The sequence below is a fragment of the Sorex fumeus genome, unplaced genomic scaffold (genome assembly GCF_029834395.1).
Source record: "Sorex fumeus unplaced genomic scaffold, SorFum_2.1 ptg000128l, whole genome shotgun sequence".
Lineage (NCBI taxonomy): Eukaryota > Metazoa > Chordata > Mammalia > Eulipotyphla > Soricidae > Sorex > Sorex fumeus.
Window position 1 is genome coordinate 4,838,163 of NW_026606185.1, and position 23,531 is coordinate 4,861,693.

Below are 23,531 nucleotides of genomic sequence, written 5' to 3' on the forward strand. Positions count from 1 at the left end.
GTCAACTGACAAACTTGAAGCATGGATGATAAAGTTATATCATCCATACTTTCACATTATAAGTAATGTTAAATTTACTGAAGATAACTCCAAAATTGTTACATATAAATGTGCTATTTTTCTTGGGAAAGATGTACTAGCGGCAAATTACCAAGAAGAATGTAACTTACTCTAAAATATTGAGAAAGTCCAAATGGAGCAAAAATAAACAAATGAACCTTGGTAAGAATATGTTTTATTCTTTTCATAGGTTCATTTGTGTAACTTTGCTTTAAATTTTTAAAAATGCTAATACAGTACAATTAATACATATTTTAAATGAAGTATGCAATCACTTAACAAGTCCTCTAGTGATTGTTCTGAGCAGGCTTAGTAAAAAGGTAGAAAATGATGCCACTATGATAAGATCTCTGTTTTCAATGAAGATGATTAGCTCTCAGAGTGGAAAAGACTAAAAGTAGGACTTCTTAGAAGCAACATATTTAGGGTTACAAAGAAAGCAACAAGGACTGAGGTCAGAAAGGCAGTGCACAAGGTTGAGTGCAGGTTTTGTATGCAAGAGACCCAGGTATACATGTTCCCTGGCATGAGTGGACCCCCAAGCACACAACCTGGAGTAGTCCCCAAGCACCACAGAATGTGAGTCATGGAGGAAGGAAGGAAGGAAGGAAGGAAGGAAGGAAGGAAGGAAGGAAGGGTGGGAAGGAGGGAGGGAGGGAAGGAGGGAATAATTTGCCTCAAAGGGAATTTTGACAATTGTTAATTAACCATTGTTTTGGCATTTGCCTTGCACCCAGCCAACATGGCCTACCCGAGTTCGATTCCTCCACCCCTCTCGGACAGCCCAGCAAGCCACCTATCTCGCCAGCAAGCGCCCCGTGATGTATTCTATATGAGAAAAACAGTAACAAGTCTCACAATGTTACTGGGCCCACTCGAACAAATCAATGAACAACGGGAGGACCGTGACCGTGACCATTTCTTGGACTAAAATAGTTGAGCAATGCTAGTGCCCTACTTAATCTGGATGATCAAATAGAACTGTAATATTAGAACTATAGAGGAACAAGAAGAAACTTGATTGTTACTCAAAAGAGGTAGATGATTATCTTAACAAGTTTAGAGATCACTTCTCTAAAACAAGAGTCCTCCAAAGAAAGAGTAAAATACATGTTCCTAAGTAATGGATGTATGGCAATTTTCCATTCTTTCCTCAGAGAACTGGAGTAGATGATCAAACTTTCAGAAGCTTCTTAGCTTGGCCTTAAATGTGAGGTTTGAAGAATCTCTCTTATGTGTCTGAGTTCAGCAGCACTTTGGATATAGGCAAAGGAGATCAAAACATTCTTTGCACAAACAAATATGCTGGAGCATATGTCAGGTATTGTTAAATAATATAACACCCTAGGTCCATTACCCAACTTATGCTGGAGCCCAGCTTAGCTTTTCTTTTTTTTTTTTTATTTTTTATTTTTTTCCCTTTATTTTATTTATTTATTTTTTTACAGTTGTAGATTTACAATTTTTTGTGCTTGGGTTTCAATTATACAATGATCAGATACCCATCCCTCCACCAGTGCCCATTTTTCACCACCATGGATAATATCCCTCCCACCCCCATCCCCCCATCCCCCCCTGTCTCTGTGGCAGGGCAATCCCCTGTGTTCTCTCTCTCCGTTTGGGTGTTGTGGTCAATGCAGATTCATCTTACAGTGACATACCACTTGAATCCTGTTAGATGGGCTGAAACCAAGAAGGAAAGAATAAGTGTCAAAAAAAATGGAGAAGTGGGTCCCTTGTGCATTGTTTGTAGGAACTTAATTGGTGCAACCACTATGAAAAGTATTTTTCTCAGACAATTAAAAATAGAATAAACATGTGATGCAGAAATCCAATTTCTGGGCAGTCAACAACATGATGAAATGAGAAAATGATAACTTGAAAAATTAGGGAGCCAGAGATAAAATACAGTAGTTAATTCATTTGCCTTGCTCACAGCTGACCTAGGTTAGATACTGGCACCACCAGGAGTGATCTCCTAATGCAGAACCAGGAGTAAGACCTGAGTAACCCAGTGTGACCCCCAAACAAAAAACAGCCAAAACAACAGCAAAGAATTGTGAGCCAGAGAGATAGTATGGCAGGTAGTGTGCTTGTCTTTCATGCTGCTGATGCAGGCATGATCCCCAGCACTTCATGTGGTCCCCTGAGCCCCACCAGTAGTGATCCCTGACCACAGAGTCAGTAGTACACCCTGATCACCACTGGTAATAGTCCCCAAATTAAATCAGAAAGAAAAGGCATATGCTCCCCAATATTCATTGCAGCATTATTTAAGTAGATAGTTTATCAGTTTATGGAAGCACATTAAGTGTGCATACGTGACTGAATGGATAAAGAAAATGTGATACATATTATCTATAAATACATATACACACATGTACACAATTAAAAATAGAATAAACATGTGATGCATAAATCCAACTTCTGGGCAGTCAACAACATGATGAAATGAGAAAATGATAACTTGAAAAATTAGGGAGCCAGAGATAAAATACAGTAGTTAATTCATTTGCCTTGCTCACAGGTCTTCGAAGTGTCAGATGATCCAAAAGCTTCACATTTAGATGCAGTCATTCTACCTAATGCTTTCTCATCAATAACATGGGAAGATATCCACCTGCCTTGTGCATGGAGGAAAGAGAGATGGACTGGGAGTGGGAGACGGGAAGAGAGAGAGAGAGAGAGAGAGAGAGAGAGAGAGAGAGAGAGAGAGAGACATGATATGAAAGAAAGAAAAGATACTCAGTGCAAAAAATATTGAAAAAAGCTCTGGAGATCTTTTTGGCAATAATATGCCAGGGGTTTCTCCTGAGCACAGAAATAGGAATAGCACCTGAGTGTAGCCCTCCAAACCAAATCAAATCAAAACAAAATTAGCTACTTAGGGGGGTTGGTATTTTGTTTTGCTTTATTTGGTTTTGTGCTATCACTCCAGCCTGCTGGAGTGATAGCACAGTGGTAGGGCGTTCGCCTTACAAGCGGCCAACATGGCCGACCCGAGTTCGATTCCTCCGCCCCTCTCGGAGAGCCCGGCAAGCTACCGAGAGTATTCAATATGCCAAACACAGTAACAACAAAGTCTCCAATGGAGACGTTACTGGGCCCGCTCGAGCAAATCGACGATCAACGGGAGGGCCTTTACCTTTACCTTATTTGGTTTTGTATGGTTTGGTTTTGATTTGTGGGCCATACCCAAATGGTGTGGAAAGAGATAAGACACTGAAATTTAGGAAATTGGCATTTGGGATATAAAATTAATTTCATTTCACATCTTGAAATTTTTGACTGCATATATAAGGGAACAATAACAAATAAAGACAAAATGAAGCATAAAGAAATCCAGTCTGCAGTTGAGTATCTTACCAGTATGTCCAAATGAGAAGACTGTTGATAGATATGAACAAAATGTGTTATGCATGAGTAGTGAAATCTTTAGGCAAAATCAAAAAGCCTAAAATAAATTGGAAATATACCTTTTCAACAAGTATTACAAATGGTTAATTTTTCGAAGAGATAATAAGAAAACAACCCTGAGCATGAGCCATGGAGAAGAAATGGAAGTGACTAATGTGTGAGCTGTTTGCAAAAATGCTTATCTTTGCTCTTCATCCGGAGAATACAGAGTTAAGTTAGAGAAGATACGTTTCATTTCCCAAATACACAGATTCAGTGATAGTGATGCTCAGAGCAGTGAGGGCTTCTCAGACAGATATATCTGACTTTTCTGTGGCGGGGAGTATTGAGTCAGCCTTTTTTAATTGTGAACGGTTCACTGAGATATTTCTGTTACCTCCTTGGCCCCTTACAGGACCTTGTTCAAAAGCAGTTCTAAGACACATTAAATAGAGATGCAAAATACCTGCATTCAGATTTAAAGTTATGAAATGTTTGAAAAAAATGAAGGACTTAAAATAATGAAATTCTTATTATAATAAAACCTGACATTGATCAGGACTGAGCTTGGGTGTACTGTGAGGACAGTCAAGAAAACTTTGTCAAAGCTTTGTACATATCTTTTATTCTGTGGGTAGTAGAGACTACATTTTATTTAAAAGATTCTGCAAGGGGCCAGAATGATAGTATAGTGGGTAGGGCTTTTATCTTGCATGTTGCTGACTTGCGCTTCAATCCCTGACATCACATATGATCCCCCGTGTACTGCCAGGAGTAATTCCTGAGTGCACATCCAGGAGTAACCCTGAATACTGCTGTGTGTGATCCCAAAACAAACAAAAACCAAAAAATATTTTGCAAGTCAATATTTCCAAGTTGTAAATGGCATATACCTAGGAGGAGTAGATGAAAAATAGGAGCTTTTACATTTTTTATCTTATACAAATTTACCCACTCTTTGAATTTATGAAAACAAACATTTTATGAAAGTTCTTTTAAAGCATGTTAAGTAAAAAAATCTATGGAACTATCCTATGGAAATCTATAGAAATAGATGGCTAATATGGTCCTTTGTGTACGTGATTTGTTTTGTTTTGTTTTAGTTTTGTTTTTAGATTACTTCCAGTGATGCTCAAGACTTACATCTGGCAGTGCTCAGAGGACCATATGGGATGCTGGGGATTAAACTCATGTGACTGCATGCAAGGCAGGCACCATACAAGCTGGCCTATCTCTTTAGCCCTCCTATATGTTTTTATAAGTTCTGAAGGGAAATGGGAAATCTGGAGTCTCTTAGATGTTGAATAAAATGTATGTGTACAAAGTATGTGTTTTGCACATATCGTGTGAGGATGCATGATTTATACTTTGAGCCTTTAACAATAAATTTGGAGTTCTTACACAGAGGGAGAAAATAAATGTGTGTCAGGAAGACAGATAAAATACCCAATGGAATTTTCATTTTTTGTTCATAAACTCTTTGAATTTTCTACTTGATCAATTATTAGCATTTGGATTGAACTGAAGAGCATCAAACGGATTTTGAAAGGCTTTAATTTGATCTTTCTGGTTTGCATTCCCTGTAGCCTCTTCCTGTAGCCTAGCACATTGTCCATGTCAGTTGATTTTTGCCCTTTCTCAACTTCCGCTGGTCCAGTCTTCTGGCTCTTAGACATTTTTCTCTGCGCTTCTGCTCAGGACCCCAGGCTGAGGAAGCCCCCACCCTCTCTTGAGCATGGCACGCTCTTACCAGGGCTGGCAGCTTTGACTTTAAATCCCAATTTGGTAGATACGCTTTATAAATAATTCATTCAACATATCTCAATAGCTACCATCTGCTTTATCTCAAGTTAGACATTAGAGATGAGATTAAAAGGCTGACAACCTTCACTATGCCCTTTGAGGCCCTGTCTGGTGGAGTTTTTTGCTATATGTCAGTTCAAGTTGGAAAACTGGGTGGTGGTGAGGGGAGGGAGCAAGGGCCATACTGATATATAGAGAGGGAGAGAGGGAAAGAGGTAGGCAGGGTAAGACTGGAAGGAAGCAAATGGCATCAGGGGGAAAAGTCCTGAGAATTAGCCCAGAATATGTACCCAGGATATACAGAAGCCAATTCTTTCAAACTCTTCCCCAGCCCCTTTACCATCTTGCTTGCCTTAAGCAGAGGCTCACCCATAACCCTAGTAAAACAAAATAAAAAAAATTATTTCCATCTTCCCTGGGCTTCCTACTCAAGAATACCGTATACTTAGTTTTCCTACCCTCCCTTTCCTTTTTCTCAAAGTTTCTCCTGAATTTAGCCTTGTCATCTTTGGGTTTCTGATTCAGGGGTCATTATGGATCTGCACTCATAAATTATAACTGATGGTGCTTGAGGGACCATATGGAATGCCAGGAATCGAACCCAGGTCTGCCATATGCAAGGCAAATATCTATCCACTGACTATCACTCTCACCCCAAAAGGTCCTCTGCTTTCAACCTTGACTGCCTGAGGAAAGGAACTGGAGACAATTGGAACATGGGAAAAAGACCTCAGTCAGAATGAGGAACTGGGATGCCCTGGTGATCTCAACAGAGGCTCCAAATACTGAAGTGTTAGACCAAAGAAGTAGGTAGAAGGGATCTCCCAGGCAAAGGGTGATGGGGAGGGACAGAGAGGTCAGCAAGACCAGGGGATGGTAGGGTGTTATGTTCTGGTGCTTTCAGAACCCAGTCCACACCAATGGCATTTGCTCTTCACAGGAATTAGGTGAGAACTGTAGAAGGTAAACTTAATTCACGACACTGTGACTCACTGTTGTTGAAGTAAGACTGACACCAAACTTAGCATGCATTGCTCAATGCAGCGTGCATTGCTGCATATTGGGGTTTGGGAGGGGTCACCTGGACCTAACAGTTTTTTTTCATTCAGGTGAGATGAGAGTGATTTGTACAGAAAGATCAGGAGACCAGAGCATCTGTGGGCTAGCTGGTACTTCTGTGAAGCTTCAGGAATTCTCCAGGTGGACTTTTACCTTGGTGACACTGGACTTCCTCAGTTGGCAACATGAGGCTTCTGGTGACTTCGGGGTACTAAATATTTTAAGTGGATGCTTGGGGCTTCAGTGTGATTCTTGTAGTAAAAGATACAAATAGCATGAACTTTTCTCACATAGCCTCGGTAGTCACAGAAGGTGGCATCTATCACAGCCTCTATTGAGATCACATGTGCCTATCTAGGTACCAGGAGAGGGCCACAGATGCCCCTTCTCTCAGTGAGAGGGCTATAAAGACTACAGTGTGGAATATTTGTGAGTGGGAAATATTGCTGAGTCCATCTTTGGAAGATATCTTTTTACAAATATTGAAAAATATGTTCTATTTATAATAGGTCTTTAGAACACAAATAAGTAAAAAGTGGGACTTTTTTTCATTAAAACTGTATCTAGGTTCATATTTTAATATATCGACTGTTCCATATCTCCTTAGATATTTTTCACTAAGGTAAGGTAAAGGTAAAGGCCCTCCCGTTGATCGTCGATTTTGCTCGAGCGGGCCCAGTAACGTCTCCATTGGAGACTTTGTTGTTACTGTGTCTGGCGTATCGAATACTCTCGGTAGCTTGCCGGGCTCTCCGAGAGGGGCGGAGGAATCGAACTCGGGTCGGCCATGTTGGCCGCTTGTAAGGCGAACGCCCTACCCGTTGTGCTATCGCTCCACTATCAATATAAATTGCTAGCATCTCAAATTATTTCTCAAAAGTATATTTTAGAGTGTGGTGCAGGAAGAAACAGCATAGATTAAAAGCCCCAGGTTGGTTATTATATGGGTGCATTTGTTATATATTTGAATTCTACATTTTATAGTTTTCTTTTCCGTTTACTCATTCTCCAGTATTAATCACTGAAGAGAGAGAAGGGAGAGGTGAAGAAAAATGGGAAGTTTCATATTCTTAGTTTATCTAATAACTTTTCCAGATTTATACAGATATCAGTGACTGTGATTTGGACTTAGCTTTTTTCCTTAATTTTAAATTTCTTTCTTTTTTATGCCTAAGATAGAAAGATCATCATGTAAATACATAAGTTAGAAATGACATGGCAACACGTGACAGAAGATAAAGGGTCCACATGTTAGAATGTAGGCCTGGAAACTGGACGCTGACTCAGTAGCTATGCAGGCAGGACTACAGTGGTGGCCATGACCTCCCCAAATTTTTGCCTCTAGCCCCAGATCACACTCTTGAGATCACAGCCCTGAGATCTAGGCAAGTGTAGGTGGATGGTGTTGCTCAGAAGTCATTTGTTCTGAACTTTCAGCTAACAGCCAGTTTTGTGGCCACACTTAGTCATAGGAAAGAAACCCTTTGAGGATATAGCTTTCCTAGACTCCAGGTGAAGGTAAATAAAGCTGATGTCCTGTCCGCATCTGCACCCAGGCAGTGAAGCTCAACCACTTCTCAGAGAGAAGTGTCATGGAACGTGTAGGAAGGTGAGGGATGGAAAGGCTATATATATTTCTGAACTCAAAACAATATTCAGTGCACTGTCTGTGACTCTGAAATTGTGGTTTGTGTGTTGAAGGAATGGCAGGCAGATAGCTAGAAGAAAGGTGAATTCCACTGAACTGCTCTGCTAGAATGAGCAGGATCGAGCCTCTGTATCGCATCATGGTTTGTAAGTTGCAGGTTCTGATGAATTGGGCCAAGGTCAGGGTCCCTCCTCCCAAGCATAGGGGGAGCTGCTGCCGCCTCACTCTGAATGGTCCGAGTTTAGGTGGTTCTCCGACTTGGCTGCATGGTATATTCACCTTGGAATATTGGAAAAGTAGTTTAGACACAAATAAGGACAATAATGCAAATTGTGTTGGGTCAATAATATTGAAAGAGCCAATGAATCCATTTTGCTTACCGAAACAGCTGTTGAAGCAGTGCTCCTTATACTTTAATGCTAACATATAACACCTGGCTGTTTGTAGAGAACATTCTGGTCCAGTCTGTCTTGTGAGAGTCAGAAATCCTGCATCTTTAATAATATCTGATTCCAGTAGTGCTGCTAATCCTCAGGACAGACTTTGACATCCAGGACCAAGATGATAAGAGAGTGTATGGATAGGAGACATGGGGTGTTTGGAACATAAAGAGGAGGACTACAATTCTTGTCCCTAGTCTGGGCCAAGTAAGGGAATTAGTTCGTTAGCTGACATTGAAAGCATGTACTTGCTGACAACGTTCATATATGGCTTAGTCACCTTAAGTAAACTTACATAACCTGGGATTGGTTCCAAGACATATAATATGCCTACAGGGTGTCTTATGTAATATGTAGTAAAAGCAAGTTTGTAGCTTTCCTTTCTTTAACCATTCAAAGGCAAAGATGCTGTTGTTATATTATTAAACCTGTAAATTTATTGGGGTGAATACTCTAAGAAGTTGGGGGAGCCAGGCCTACCGGGGACCTCTGGCCATCTTCCATCCTGGAATCTCTTTGCTCTGGGTTCTCTACTTCTCAGTTGAGATGAGGATGAGGTAACATTTTGCAAAGATTGTTGTACACTTACTGACATGCAGTGAGGCTAAATAAATATGGGCATACATTAAAAAATATGCACACATATGCATCTATGTATATATCTTAGTGTATCTGTGTAGGATAATTATACTCATGCTGATCTCCTTGCCCTTTATACTTCTAGAGTGTTTGAGGTGAGGTAGATTATTTTGCAAACTAAATGGTAATGGCTCCTTCAGCTTTTCCCAGAGGCCTTCTGGACTGTGGTATTCTCACACCTTCCATCAAGAGGAGCCCATCTCTACTCCCTGGAATCGGAATGGTTTCATGTCTGGCACCCCCCACATAAAGAGTGAGAATGACAAAGCGCTGACTCTGAGCTCAGCCTCCCAGAGCCTTATACACTTGAATACCCTCTTTTGAACCTCATCTATCAACTTTGAAGAAACCCTGGCTGGGCTGGTGTGTACTCCAGCCTAAAGTTCTCCTTAATCATTACTCATGTCAGTGGGGCATGGATTTTAGCTCCCATGGAGCCTCAGTGCTTACAGGTTGATGAGGAACCTCAGGAGAGATACGCCAAGAATCATACAGGCCAGTTCAAAATCACTGCAAACCCAGGTAGTTGTGAGCAGAAAAAAACAGTTGCTTTTTTACCCTCTCACTTTACCCTCTCACTCTTAGAGTAGCTGCTACACAGTAAGTTATAACTGATATGCATGACTGGAAATATATGATGAGAAATTTTGTTGCATAAATATATACAAGTATATATTTATGCACAATATTGTTGCATAAATATGCATTTATATATAAATATATAATATATTTTTGTATGTATATATTAATTCATATATACATATATAAACATATAATAAATTTATAATATATTCATTTATATCATTTACATATATATTTGTTTATATATAAAGACTTGTAGCACTACATTGTCCTCCCATTGTTCATCAATTTGCTCAAGTGGGCACCAGTAACGTCACCATTGTGAGACTTGTTGTTACTGTTTTTGGCATATCGAATACAACATGGATAGCTTGCCAGGCTCTGTCATGTGGGCAGGATACTATCAGTAGCTTGCCAGGCTCTCTGAGAGGGATGAAGGAATCAAACCCAGGTTGGCCGTGTGCAAGGCAAATGATCTACCTGCTGTGCTGTCGCTCTGCCTATATATATGTATTATTATATATATATATCTTATTTAAGATATATAAGATTCACCTAGAATTCTTTAACAGCATGCATGTTGCTACATTCAGACCTGTGCCAAGCAACCATTTCTTTTCCTTCATATATACAAGGTGTTTGAAATTGTGCCTTGTGTATAATCCTTTTTCCTTATCAGTGCTTGGTATACGTTTGTGGCCTAATTAGAGCTCGCACTGACTTGGATGCACTGAGCTTAAGGCAGAACAGACAGACAAATGTTAGGGTGAGGTGATGAGAGATCATCTGCTTTTCCCAGGTCAGAATTTGCTGGGGTCAGCTGGAAAGGACTTCTTCTATTCTGGGACTTACAGAGCTCACAGTCTTCTGTGACATAAGAAGCCTTTCCTGTACATGCCATTGATTTCTTATTAGGAAAGTTGGGTCCCCACTTGTCAGCCTTTGCTAAAAGCTCTACATGCAATAGCCAAGTCAAGGGTGTCATATCGATGAGCTAAGTGGGACCAAGGTGTGAGCATTTTGCAGAATCAGAGTTAAAAATGGAAGAGATCTCTTCTCAGTTAGAAATATCATTTCTGGACCTGATCCTGCTCTAAACACCAGTCCTGAGCCAGGGCACAGATAAAAGATCAAGACTCATTGCCATGCTAAAAGTGGGGTGTGGTTCCTTGGTCAGGATCTCCCCCTGCAATATGTGAAAAGCCTTTTCTGTCTTTGTTTCATTTCTCACTGTGACTCAGCCCTTTCACTGGTTGCGCAGGCAAGGCAAAGCTGCCAGCGGAGATCAACGTTCCTCCTAGTACCCTGACCCGGAGCAACTCATCCAGCTGCTTTGGTGACAGTATTTGGAAATTAGTTCTCATCGCCGTTCCTTCATGTGCACACACAGACAGACACAAACATGCTCTGACCTATTCACATGGGATGTTCTCACATATGTACTGATCCAGATTTAGGTTCACCCATTTATACACATTCACATGAACATAGATACATACAGACTGCTATGGGACATACACATATTCACATGCAAAGATAACGCATATACACATAAAGACCAGCACATACAGATGCTGGCACAAACAGACACACATGGGTACATACAAACACCCACACAGGACCATACACCAACACACCTTACCAGTGAACCCCAGGGAAGACGTTTTGACCCAACATTTCCGAGCCCAGAGAAGTTCTGAGGCACCAGAAGGCCTCCCTCTTTAGGGAACCTGCCAGAGTTTCTCAACTTATTTGGTCTTCTGCTTCCTTTCTAGCAAACAAAACCGAACACAAACGTGCAATGCTTCTTTAAATATCTAATTCAAGGGAACAGAAAAGAAGTGCCTCTCAGTTACATCAGAGGCTAATACTGTCCCCCTGGATCATTTCAGCACCCCCTTCCTTAGAAGGTGGCCTTGCCTGCTTTGGTGAAGACGGCCTCACTAGCAGAGTCTGTAACTGTACATGTCATGGCTGCATGCACTGGCTCTTGTGGCATCTGGTGGACTGTGATCCAGGGACAACTCCTGTGTTCATGCAGCCTATGCAGCTGTGGGTATTGAAAGGAGAGTGGCTCTGGAGGGCTTAGCCTCAGGGGATGTTTAAAAACCTTCTCAAGAAGCTCTTTCCACAGTGCATTCTGACTGGTGGTATATGAACATAGCTCTTGGGGAAGGGCCCAGAACACCTGGGCCCACAGATCAGAGCAGAGGAGCCTGGGAACACAGGTGCCAGCAAGGCTCAGTTCTAAACTGTTAGACCTTTATTCTTTTTTTTCCCTAACCCTAGAGACTGCAGTTAGTAGCACACAGTGGAGAACTTAGAACTTTGGTCCTTTGGGAATGACATTGTTTCCAGGCCTGAGTGAAGAACAACCAAGTCATAATTCCCAAAGTAAAGAATATGTAAAGAATATCATTTTGGCTTCTTGGTTATATTTATAGAAGCTATTTCACTTAAAATAACAGTTCACTTAAAATAACAGTTTTGTTTTGCCTATGAGCCTGCAAGGATGAAATTTACTTTAAGGGGAGGGAAGAAGTACTTAGAGGAGGAGGAACTAAGTTACAGTAGCTTGGGCAAGGGTTGGCTGGGGCTGAGGGGAGTGGTAAAATGTTGTGGGGGTCTATGTGATGCTGTTTCTTTGTAGTCTGCACAAGTCTGAGGCCTGTCTTATCATTTAGCACGGAGGAAGTTACTCAACTTCTCCATGTCTGTTTCTTGTGAATAAAAAGGATCCCCATTATCCCTCCAAGGTGTTGTCTTGAGAAAAGAGAATTACACCTCTCAGCATTCTCAGGCACAGCAGAGGCCAGCACCTGACAACTGTTGCTAGTTGAGGTAACGTAGTCAGCTCTGGGGAAACAGGCCTGGATGATAGGAAGCTGCTGTTGTTAAGGTGATGTTGAGAATTCAGCTGTCAACTGTGTTGAAGGCTCAGAAGGGCCTTGCTGGAGGACAAGCCAGCAAATTGTGCCCAGCATTCTGGAAACTTGGAGGTTCTGAGTTGGAAGAGATCTAAAGGAGAATGTAAGGTGGTTTGACCCAACATTTTTTAGGCTGGCTCAGTTCTAAGCACCATGGACCCATATGTGATAGTATTTGAGGGTTAGCCATTGAGGTATGGTGCTTGGAGAGGCTGGTAGAACCAAAAGTGCAGCCGAGATTACAGAAAATGTTTCAGAAAAGTCAGATGGACTCACTGAAAAGGCTCTGCAGATTTAGTTCTTAAGATTCCAACCAATTTGCCAGAGTTAATGTGAGATCAGTTGCAATCAGCTTTGTGAATTCTTCTGCTGTACATCCGGAGACTAGTGAAATGCTGAATAAAGCCCCGTAAAGTATGTCCTGGGTGACTTGAGATCTATGTAAGTGGACACAAACTATTTTCCAATAGCCTGGAGTCTGTGCAGAACAAATTATGTCAGAACAATGTAAACCTACACCTGACAAGTTGGCAGTTTGACTGACTGGTGTGGTGGATTTAAATGGAAGGACTCAGATGTTCCTGCCTGGACATTACTAGCTTCTGATTCTTACAATGACTGGCCGGTGCAGAACGATGTGCAGGGGAAGCAAAAGGTGTGCGGCTACACGAGTGGGTTACGTTCAGCAAGGCGGACCCAGCCATGGACTCCTGAAACTTGCGGGGACACTCCACATGTCTGTAGTGACACCTTTTATCTGGATTCATGTGGGTCCCTGACATTAATATTCAGGAATTAAGTTGCTTAGTTTGCATACAGCCAACCCAGGTTCTATCCCTGGCGAAGCATATGGTCCCCTGAGTCCTACAGAACTGATCTCTGAGCACAGAGTAGGAGTAAGCCATAAGCACTGTCAGGTGCTGCCCCATCCCAACAAAAGAGATTAAACGATGAAATAGGAAACTTTGTTATGCTAGCTAATGGCATGACTTCAACAGTGCTTGGAACACTTAAGGAATATTTGGAGTGTGGTTATGTCAAAGAACTTCATTTTTTATATTCTGAGTCACAAGCCATTGAGTACCAAGCACATGCCTTGTGCTTTCTGGGAGCACAGCAAAAAACTAGATGCTAGAATTCCCCCTCAGGAAGTTGTTACTTTATTTCAGTGCTAGTAGATTTTGAAAGAAAATCCCAGAAGATGAAGATATAAGAATCAAAGATGTTGCAGGAGAATGAAGGAAATAAAAGTAAGTCTAAATGGATACCACACTATGGACCTGGTGTAGGATGTTATTTCTTCTGTCTATCTGCATACCTGGCAGGGACGAAACTCAGGTCTGCTTGGGATCCCCAGGAAATGAGGGTCCATGTGATCCAGCCCAGCTCCCTCTGACTGTGGCTGTGGACTGGTTGTGCCCCAAATATTGAGCTTCTGGATGTCGGGTAGAGTGGAGCCTTCTCTACCAGCCCCTTTCAGTCTTATTTGCCGGCCCCTGCTAGGTATTCCAGTGGGCAGGCTGGGGCTCTGCCAGACAGCAGTTTTGAATTCAGAAAGCAGCCCCCATCTAGTGTGAAGGAGGCGGGCAGGGAGGCTGGGATGGTAAGCTCTGGATACTTCTCTGTGCTTTGTCCCAAGCATGGCTGCTGAAACACGTGTATTTTCATCCTGCTTGGGAGACTTTGGTAAACCATAAAGTTCCACAGAGAAATAAAAAGCAAAACCTCCCAGTCACCCCAACTGCAGACTAAAGGACAGAAAATGCCTTCTATTTTCTGCAGAGTTGGACCGAGTCAGGTTTTGTATAATCCCCATTCCACACTATTGAGCCGAGAGAGTGTAATAAATTGTGGGGAGAGTCATGAAATATTATACTGTCTTTATTTTCTGGAGCTAAAGATTCCCTGAACCCTGTTTAGCTTGTTTCTCCATGTCCCCCTCTTAGCATCCAGTCCCTCTTCTTACCCTGTGGCCAAAACTGCCAGTGACCAGTTAGATTCTCTGAACAGAGAAAACCTGCTCAGTGGCAGGCATCGCAGGTATTGCTTTCGGGGAATGGCTTCATTTGGGCCTGGAACATAGAATAGTCCCACCATACTCACCCATTAATAATAAAAGAGAAATCTACTACACAGGTCCTGCATTGTGCAAACCAAGGTTATCAGGCTATTGAGATGTCTCCATAAAAATTAGGGAAAGAAATTTTAAGTATTTTTGCAAATATCATTACTTTTTCATTGTTCTTAAGGTCAGTTTTTTGAAAAGAATTAACTAGATTAGAAAATGGAAACAATACTCCATCATTCTTTGCTCTGAGAATTAACATAATTTCATAATTATAATCTAGATCCCATTAAAGGTTAAAGTAACTCACTTTTGTAGTTTGGGTTTTTCTTTTTCTGGTATGAAACTCACAAAAACATTCACCACTATTGTAAAATTTAGTTACTAATTTAAGTGGATCTATTTTAATTGAATTTCCCCTCCAATATCAAGTGTTCATTAGAAATGATAAGCTACCATTTAGAATAAGTACCTCAATATTTTTAGATCATTTCTTCTCAGAGTCTCACATAAGGAACTATTTTTATTAGGATGCTATTTTCTTGGATGCCTCTACTAGTAAGAGACTAAGTTCACACTCAGTACTGGTGGTGTGCTGACCTTAATCACTCAAGCTGAGTCATTAAACAAGGAATATCCACTGGAGCTTGGACAACACTCCTAAACTATACCAGTTAAGTCAGACCTTGTAATGGCTGCATGACCTGGTGTGCCTGTTCTTCTCTTGTCACTCTGCCAGTTCCTTTATGCCTGTGTACGACTGTGTCTGAATGAAAAACTGTGAGTGCTCAGGCTTCAATCACATGCTCAGGTGGGAGCAAATCTTTGAAACAGCCTCTAGAGGAGTATAAGTTGGAGCTTACAATAAATGCTTAGTATTTTTCTCTTGAGAAATAGTTGAGTATTATTTGCCAAGAAGAGTCTGGGAGTATGCCAGGCCAGCCCAATGGGTTAGCTGTAGTTCCAACTGTCATGAGGTACACATTTCCTACAGCATAGATATATCAACAAATATATGAGGAGAGTGGAAGAATATATGTGTTAGCCAAGAACAGCCCATTTAAAAAGTGCAGTTTTAGAGCTAAGAGACTAATGACAAATATGACCCAAGCTGATCAGCTTGTGTGCAAAGGCTCTGGCACAAATGCAAATGCCCTGGTGGGGTGGGGGACTAGACAGAACTCAAGCCAGTGTTTGCGAAGCAGGTGGAGTTATGCCCTTGTGCAGCAGTCGCTGTTGGAGGACCAGCAAGTGGACAGGATATGAAGACAGGAGGTGGGCCTGGGGCAGCGGGGTGAGGCAGAACTAAACCCAGAGCTAACGGTAGCCTGAGAGGTTTGGCTCTTTATTCTGAGTCCATCAGGGAACCCTTCCAGGCTGCCAGCCAAGGAGGGAGAGGATATGACTAATATATCTAAAGTAGTCTTTCTTTCCCTGGGAGGACTGAATGTGGCATATGCAAAGGGAAACAGCTACATGTGGGGACATCTGTGCCAATCCAGGCGGGATATGGCTGTGAGGGAGACAGGGTGCTGGTTGGTTATGAGATCTGGTTAGGCTACTGAGAATCATGAAAGACAGAGATGAAGGGGTGGCTCTGAAAAAGTGCTATTTTAAATCATGGCATGAGCCTGGGCATCTACCAAACTTGGATGTAGATGGTATGTTTCTGATTAGGTTTGTTGGGACTGTCTTTCAATGTCTTTATTTATTTATTTTGCTTTTTGGGTGACACCCAGCGATGCACAGAGGTCATTCTGGCTCATGCACTCAGGAATTACTCCTGGTGGTGCTCAGGGGACCATATGGGATGCTGTGAATCTGGGAATCAAACCTAGGTTGGCCACGTGCAAGGCAAACACCCTGCCCACTATGCTATCACTCCAGCCCCTTTAATGTCTTTAATACACATTCTTGCTGAGTTGGTGAAGAGATCCTGGATAATAATGAAAAAGTATATGTTACAGCACTGGGGAATGGTAATTTTTACTCCTTTCTGTAGTAAATGTGCAGTAAGTTTTTTCACATGTGATAGCTTTTCCTTGTGTGCTATATCAAAATACTCCCAGTAGAGGTGAAGGAAAAAACTTGTATTTTAGTAATTAAAAAATATTTTATTCAGTAATATATTTTTATTAGTTTCTGATTCTTTTTAATCCTTTTCTTTCTTTCACTACCTCCACCCAGTCTCTTTTAATTTCTTTAAAAACTTGATCCAGGTTTTTGTGGGCTTCATGCAGAATATATTTCTTCAAATAAAATTATCATTACAATTACAAATTAAAGTTCAAATACAATGTAAATTTTTCATATCTCGTTATTAGCTTATTTTATATAAGCACATAATTTTTAGGAGTTTCATTCTTTGACACTCATATTTGTGACATATATTTCATAGAATATTGTGATATATATTTAAGCATAGAATGAAATACTCGAAGTCGTTGACACCCAGTCCTGTAAATCAAGCAAACTTCTTCTTTTATTCAGTGTCATTGTTTTTAATTGTGTATGTGGGTCTCCTAGATTTCAGAATAATTGTAACAGTCTGAGTGCCTGAGTTTGCAAGGACAGGTGATGTTCCCTTTGAGTGCCAGGCTGCACACACATGACAAGGTACAATCCTCAGAGGGATAGACTTGTAAAAGTCACTTTCTTTGGGACTTTAGGGGCTCTTACTAAAGTTAAACAGATACATGGGCTTTTTGATAAATGTTTTTGGACCACACCCAGTGGTGTTCAAGCCTTATTTCTGCCTCTATACTCATGTATCACTCCGGGTTGTGCTTGGAGGACCATAGGTGGTGCTGGGGATTGAGCTAGCATTGACCACATGAAGGGGAGTGCCTTAACCTCTGTATTGTCTCTATAACCTGATAGAGGGACTTTGAAGTAACACTTGATGTCTTTACTGTTAGCAATAATAATGATGAGCTGGTGAGGAAAATCAGCAGCAGGGGCTGAAAAAATGAGCTTAGCTAGAAGCCCTAGCTAAAATTTAGAGATCATATACTATGAATGGGCTGGAGCAATAGAACAGTGTTTACGGTGTTTGCCTTGCAGGGCGGCCCACCCGGTTCGATTCCTCCACCCCTTTCTGAGAGCCTGGCAAGCTACCGAGAGTATCTCGCTCGCATGGCAAAGTCTGGCAAGGTACCTGTGACATATTCGATATGCCAAACACAGTAAGTAACAAGTCTCACAATGGAGATGTTACTGGTCCCTCTTGAGCAAATTGATGAACAACGGGAATACAGTGCTACAGTGCATACTATGAATTGAAATGGGATGCATGGGTCTGGATGGAAGTCCCAGATTTAGTTCCTGGTGTGGGTGGTTAGGAGCTCTTTTATTCTCTTACTTAGTAGGACAAGGTTCAATTCAGGAGGGTGTGAAGGGGAGAATTTTAAGGTCACCAATGCCCACCTCCACCACTCCAGAAAAGTTGCAGTATATGGCATCAGGCCATTTGGTTATGAACACATAAGAACTGCCAGTGTGAACTGAGATCTACAATGCTGTAGCATAGGACAAATATTCTTAGAATATAATGAAATAACATCCCAGGTAGATGCATGCTGAAAGTAGACTATGAACCAAACATGATGGGCGCTTAGTACCTGTATTGCAAACTATAACACCCAGAAGGAGAGAGAGAGTAAGAGGGAATGTGCCTGCCACAGATACAGGGGGAAAGGGGTGGGGGTGGTGGGAGGGATACTGAGAACATTGGTGGTGGAGAATGGGCACTGGTGGAGGGATGGGTGCTCCATCATTGTATGACTGAAACATAATCACGCAAGTTTGTAAGTCAGTAACTGTATCACACAGTGATTCATTAAATTAAATAAAGAAAAAGAAATTGACTAATTAATTAACACACACACAAAAGAGAAGTGAAATAGAGCAGATGGTAGTACAAGTTCAAATCTACAGACTTGCAGAGATCTTACATGCATATATAGCAACTCTTCATGCCTTGTGCAGGCAAGTTCGTTATTGGTATGAGAGAAAACAAGTCAAAGAAGCCGTTTCTGTAAGGCTGAAACACTGCTGACTGGGTTTCATCCCCAGCACCCCATCCCCATTTGGTCTCCCAAGCACACTGAGTGATCTCTGAGTTCAAAGCCTATAGTAACCCCTGAGTAAAGCTGTTGTGGCCCACAAGCAACCAAAACAAAACAAAAAAGCATTCTTGCTAAAGTAAGGAGTGCCCATTTCTGTCACCAAAAATTTCTGTAGAACAAGATGAAACTCTTTATGAATGGTTGATATTAATATAGGTAAACCTGATTCCTGATTATCAGCCAACAGAGAGGGGATCATATACCTTGAAAGTGTGCTATTAATTTTAATGACTCTTTAGTTTTGGCCCCAAACCCTGGAGACTCTGGAGTAGTGGGGATTGAACTCAGGTCATCATCTGTAAAAAACTAAACACGCAGAAGATTGTGTGTTCCTGGGCACTCTGGACAGCTCTATCTCACCACCCTCGTTCAGTGCCTTAGAGCCGCTGTGTGTGGCCTGGATCCGGACGGCTGTTGGCCAAGGGCAGACGAAGGAAGAGACAAGGGCCAGGCCAGTTGATCTTAGTAGCAGTTTATTACAAGGAAGTTTATCCCATAGAAGAAATTTATGTTACAGAGGGCCTAGTTTCTCTCAAGCACACATTCCCCTTGCTAGACTCTCTGTGGTCCATCTTGCAGCCCTGCTCTCTCTCTCTCCAGCTCCCTTCTCTCTCCAACTCCCTTGCAGTCTGGGCTTTCACTCCACCCAGTCAGGTGACCAAATCAACATAAGAAAGGAATTCCTGAGGGCCCACAAAGCCCTTCCTGCCTGCCCCAGGCAAAATATCTCCTTAAGGTGTTTTTCTCTTTACCTCAGTCTAATAAACTATCAATAAACTATCAACTATTCCTGAGGCTATGCAGGAAGGGCAGAACAGTGTTATCCTACAATCATCCTGTAAGGCGAGCACCTTGCCTGCTGTGCTATCTCTCCAGATTCAGAAAAAGGCAAGTTTTTAATACAAAGAGCTGTATTTAGAAGCATCAGGATCATCCACAGGTCTCTACTCTCATCCCCTTTACTAGTCAGGTAGAAAGTGAAATAGTCAAAGGTATCAAGAAGAAAACTGAAAAAAGAGGAGCTAGTCTCCCATTCCCCAGCAGGAAGTCTGCCAGTACATCTGAGTGATAGCTGTAACTCTTGACCCAGCACTACAGGGCTTGCCCTGAACACCACCAGAAAGAATATTGTTAAGAGTTGCCTAAGGGCCCTTGGAGCCTCTGGGATTGCCCCTACAAGAAAAAAGATGCCTAGAAGGAGCCCTAACATTTTTCTTAAAAATATATAAATATAACTGGGAGATATTAATGCCACTGGGATACTTGTACTTGGAAGATATGCCAGAGGAGGGAAGGAAGAAAGGAGGAAGAGAAGAAAGCAGGCAGGCAGGAAGGCAGGCAGGAAAGCTTCATAATGCTGAAAGCAACGGGATTGAACTCCTTTCTCTCAAGTTCTGGTTTTGATGCTTTTACCATGAATTTCCAAATAACATGAGGGATATTTGTGTATTCCACTGTCAGCTTTGAGAGTGTAATGTTTCTAGTTGTCAATGAAAGAGGAACATTTTCTTCTTTTTGCCTCTATATGGACTCTCATGCTATGCAACTTCCCATTATTTAGAAAACAAAAAGTATCATAGGTTCTGTCTGCATTGAATGCTTGGGCACTGTGCTTTAGACATGACTTCTGTCTGGCTTCCAGTGCACTTAGTTAAACCATAGCTTTTAAAATGCTGATCATATCAGCCACGGCTCTCAGAACACCAGCTCTGCCCTGGGAGGAGCATGAGACATAATGTGGGATTTCTGCCCAGAAGCCTGCGCAGTGGGAGATTCATTTCCCACAAAACAAAACAAATTTCATTTAAGGTCTGAATCTGACAGTAAAGCCCTATGCTCAGGATCCCCAGAGGCCAAGGTCATGTTTTCTAATTAGTGATGCAAATTGAAAACGGAAGCAGGTGGCTTAACAAGTTTGCCATATGAATGTCAAGAAAAATTAAATAAATAAAGGTTTCCTTAAGCTAGCAAGCATCCTCAGTAATTTGAATCTATTAGAAAAAGAAACAGAAATCTCTCTGGATAATGTGTTTGTACATTTTGTTTATGTATATTACAAATTCTGTATCATACTTTATACTAGCACTATCAGCTTGGCTTTGACCATTCAATTTCTATTTTTATGTTTTTGGAGTCACATCTGGCAGTGTTAAAAGCTTACTCTTGGTTCTGCAATCAGGGCTCATTCTTGGTGGGACCTCGGGGTCCATATAGGGTGTCAGGGACAGAACCCTTGTCGGTCATATGCAAGGCAAGTACCTTATCTGCTGTACTGTGTCTCCATTCAGTCTCTAGATCAGCTTTGAAATATATAATTATATATATATTATATTAACGATCTTGAAAATTGTGCTTTCACTGTGCTTAGGTTGAGTGTTGGTGTCTCCCCTTCCCCAACTTCACATATCTTTCTAATCTCTAGTGTAGTGCTAGCTATTTGGAGATAGATTCTTTAGAAAGCAATTAGGGTTGAATGAGATTATGAGGATAGGACCATCATCATGATTAGAGGCATTAAGAAAGAGGAAGAGAGAGAGAGAGAGAGAGAGAGAGAGAGAGAGAGAGAGAGAGAGAGAGAATTTCCATGGGCTTGCAAGGGCCCAAGCAAAGGTCTTGCCGGAACACAGAAGGAAGCCTGCTGCAAGCAAGAAGCCCAGAAAACAAGTCAGGAAAACCCCTTCTTCTCACCTTCGGAACTATGAGAAAATAAATAAATGCCTGTTGCTTTAATCACTCAGCCTTAGTGTTTCTTAGGTCAAGATGACAGGATCACTGTTGAAGCAGCAGCTAATGACGAATTTTCTCACCACTGTGATTGATGGATTCCATTTCTTAGTCTTTATGTTTATTTCCGTTCATAAATTATGCTATGCACAAATAGTATCTGTCCATTTTCACTACATTCTTAATGAGATTCTCAATAGAGCAGATTGGAGACAGGAGCTCCGAGGCTGGCTTGGCTGGTTCAGACTCCAACTTTTCCACTTTTGAGCTGTCTGTTCATTAGTGACTGATAACTTTTATTTGAACCTCAGTTTCCACTCTGAAAATAAATGATAGTAACATGTGACAGAGTGGCTAGGGCACACCTGACATTATCTGTGTATTAATATAAACTGTTCAAGGATTCTACTCATGGTGTCTCTCATGCAGATGTTTATGTCTAAGAGAGTGTATCTTCAATACACTCACTTCTGCAAGCCCCAAATTTCTCACAGATAACAATGATGACTTTCTGCCTAGGAGTCCTTGCCAACAATGGAAGACAACTCAGCTCCTATGGGGACAAGCTACCATGACCAAATAGTGGAGACTCCAAAAGCAGCTCCAGTAATGGACAGTGAGTTGGTATAGAAGTGCTGTAGTTCCCTAGTTCCTCAATTTAAATAATTCTGAGTTTTTATTCTACATTGTCTTCTTGGCTTCAGCTGCCTGCAGCAGACACAGGCTTAATAGACCACACTTTCTTATGGGTTCTCTCTACTTCCCACCTCATTTACCTCCACCTGTCCAATGTTTTCTGGAGCCATCTCCCTAACTATTTAAACTCCAATCGGTCCTGTTAACAGGAAAATTCCAAGCATCAGCAGCAGGGACACAAGAATCATAGCTCTATTGAACTGGAAGGCCAGTGGGGAGTATGCACCTCTTTCTAAGTGAATTCTGCCCAAGATGAGTGGAGCATTCGCCATGTCTGACTGGGAAGCAGTGCCCTCTACTAAGTGGCTTTGCTGGAGCACTGCTGCTGCCACTCTGATTCATACTATGTTTAAGCCTTTTAGTGTGAATCACATTCCAGGCTTTGATAGACTCTCTCCAGTTCCTTACAAATGAAATCTTCTATACAATCTAATCGGAAAGAACACAACTTTCAAAACAATCATTCATTTGTCTCCAACTACAATTTTAGTCACTCTTAAGAGCAAGCATTATTTCTAAGATGTCTTATTTAAAACTTCTAAGGAACAATCTGATTTTCTTTTCCAAATCAATTGTTTTTCCATCACAGTAAATTGAAATGTGACCTCTGGTAAAGAAGTTATGAAGCCCCTGAGAGTGTCCTCTGTCACTAAAGATAATAAATTGCAGAGGTCTCTGAAATAAGGGAAAACATCAGAAACTATTATTTATAAATTGTCTTCAGATATACACTTCTTTTGTACTTGGAAAGGACCTTCAAGAGAGTTATGTCTTTGTGTTTACTTGTATTTTGTGACTTTAAAATGAGACTTGTTAAGTTTTTTTGGATGTGAACATTGACAAAATTATGTGCAGTGTTCCTTTCAAAGTCATAGTATTATCCATATGATCCCCTTGCTTTCCAAAATTAGGGGATCATTTATCCTCAATGTGTGAGTGGTTTTTTGTCCCAGATTCATGGTAAAGGTTTTGGGAGCTCTGCTATCTTCAGTGGATGCTTCTAAGAATATAGGATCCTCTTCCTTTTTTCTCAGCTCCTTCTTCTTGAGGTCTGTGCAGCAAGTTCCCTTCTATCTCCTGAATAATGGTTGCTTAGGATGGAAATCTACCTGAATAAAAACAGATTGCTTATCCATGGTGTTTATCACCCAGCATTTTGAAAAAACTCAGCACTACAGAAAGATTGGCTAACAAACTAAATACATGTGATGCTTGCAGGTTAAGGGGAAAGTTTCAGGAGAGACCAGTATCCTGATCTATCTATCTATCTATCTATCTATCTATCTATCTATCTATCTATCTATAATATATACACATTTAATGTCCAGAACTGGCTGTAAGTGCATCAGCAGCACTGAAAAGAGG

The 23,531-nt window shown here is 41.3% G+C and overlaps 1 protein-coding gene across 2 annotated transcripts in view; it reads left to right on the forward strand.

The window, feature by feature from the left end:
• The window catches only part of SYNDIG1 (synapse differentiation inducing 1), a 204,967-nt gene that overhangs the window by 14,099 nt on the left and 167,337 nt on the right, over positions 1-23,531 (forward strand). The window contains exon 2 of one of the 2 annotated variants that reach the window (XM_056138169.1): positions 21,990-22,086. The exons of the other annotated variant lie outside the window; for it this stretch is intronic. The gene's annotated coding sequence lies outside the window, so the exon portion shown is untranslated. The remainder of the gene's footprint in view (positions 1-21,989; positions 22,087-23,531) is intronic. 2 annotated transcript variants of the gene reach the window in all.